This window comes from Epinephelus moara, chromosome 12 (assembly GCF_006386435.1).
Source record: "Epinephelus moara isolate mb chromosome 12, YSFRI_EMoa_1.0, whole genome shotgun sequence".
NCBI lineage: Eukaryota > Metazoa > Chordata > Actinopteri > Perciformes > Serranidae > Epinephelus > Epinephelus moara.
In genome coordinates this window covers 43,268,621-43,270,385 of record NC_065517.1, presented here as the reverse complement: position 1 = coordinate 43,270,385, position 1,765 = coordinate 43,268,621, and the positions used below count along the sequence as shown (strand labels likewise).

Here is a 1,765-nt window from a genome sequence, read left to right as displayed (position 1 = left end):
ACTGTTAGTGTTACTGTTACGGTTAAAGTACTGTTACTATTAAGTACTGTTACTGTTAAGTACTGTTAAAGTATTGTTACTGCCACTGTCACTGTTAGTGTTACTGTTACTGTTACGGTTAAAGTACTGTTACTATTAAGTACTGTTACTGTTAAGTACTGTTAAAGTATTGTTACTGTTACTGACAGCAGGATCAGTACTGTTACTGTTAAAGTACGGTTACTGTTAAGTACTGTTAAAGTATCGTTACTGTCACTGTCACTGTTACTGTTAAGTACTGTTACTGTTACTGTTAAAGTACGGTTACTGTTACTGTTAAGTACTGTTACTGTTACTGTCACTGTCACTGTTACTGTTAAGTACTGTTAAAGTATTGTTACTGCCACTGTCACTGTTAGTGTTACTGTTACGGTTAAAGTACTGTTACTATTAAGTACTGTTACTGTTAAGTACTGTTAAAGTATTGTTACTGTTACTGTTAAGTACTGTTACTGTTACTGTCACTGTCACTGTTACTGTTAAGTACTGTAAAAGTATTGTTACTGTCACTGTCACTGTCACTGTTACTGTTAGCGTTACTGTTAAGTACTGTTACTGTTACTGTTAAAGTACGGTTACTGTTAAGTACTGTTAAAGTATTGTTACGGTCACTGTCATTGTTACTGTTAAGTACTGTTACTATTACTGTTAAAGTACGGTTACTGTTACTGTTAAGTACTGTTACTGTTAAAGTATGGTTACTGTTACTGTTAAGTACTGTTAAAGTATTGTTACTGCCACTGTCACTGTTACTGTTAAGTACTGTTAATGTTACTGTTACTGTTAAAATACGGTTACTATTAAGTACTGTTACTGTTAAGTACTGTTAAAGTATTGTTACTGCCACTGTCACTGTTAGTGTTACTGTTACTGTTACTGTTAAAGTACTGTTACTCTTAAGTACTGTTAAAGTATTGTTACTGTCACTGTCACTGTCACTGTTACTGTCACTGTTACTGTTAAGTACTGTTACTGTTACTGTTAAAGTACGGTTACTGTTAAGTACTGTTACTGTCACTGTTAGTGTTACTGTTACTGTTACTGTTACTATTAAGTACTGTTACTGTTAAGTACTGTTAAAGTATTGTTACTGCCACTGTCACTGTTAGTGTTACTGTTACGGTTAAAGTACTGTTACTATTAAGTACTGTTACTGTTAAGTACTGTTAAAGTATTGTTACTGTTACTGTTACTGACAGCAGGATCAGTACTGTTACTGTTAAAGTACTGTTACTCTTAAGTACTGTTAAAGTATTGTTACTGTCACTGTCACTGTTACTGTCACTGTTACTGTTACTGTTACTGTTAAGTACTGTTACTGTTACTGTTAAAGTACGGTTACTGTTAAGTACTGTTACTGTTACTGTTAAGTACTGTTAATGTATTGTTACTGCCACTGTCAGTGTTAGTGTTACTGTTACTGTTACTGTTACGGTTAAAGTACTGTTACTATTAAGTACTGTTACTGTTAAGTACTGTTAAAGTATTGTTACTGTTACTGTTACTGTTACTGTTACTGACAGCATGATCAGTACTGTTACTGTTAAAGTACCGTCGCTGTCACTATAACTGTTACTATTACTGTAGTCTCTATATACAGACTCTACATTCAGTGAATGTAGAGTCTGTAGGCAAACCCCGGAGATCTTGCCTCCGGAAGAAGAGCAGAAGAGCCCTGGTTTCCGGTTGTAGGCTGTTTGTAGTCCGCGTGATATTGACCAATCAC

At 34.8% G+C, this 1,765-nt stretch overlaps 1 protein-coding gene across 1 annotated transcript in view; it reads right to left on the bottom strand.

Annotated features, from left to right (window-relative positions):
* mboat2b (membrane bound O-acyltransferase domain containing 2b) overlaps window positions 1–1,765 on the bottom strand; it is a 25,146-nt gene that overhangs the window by 19,608 nt on the left and 3,773 nt on the right. The gene's annotated exons all lie outside the window — the stretch shown is intronic.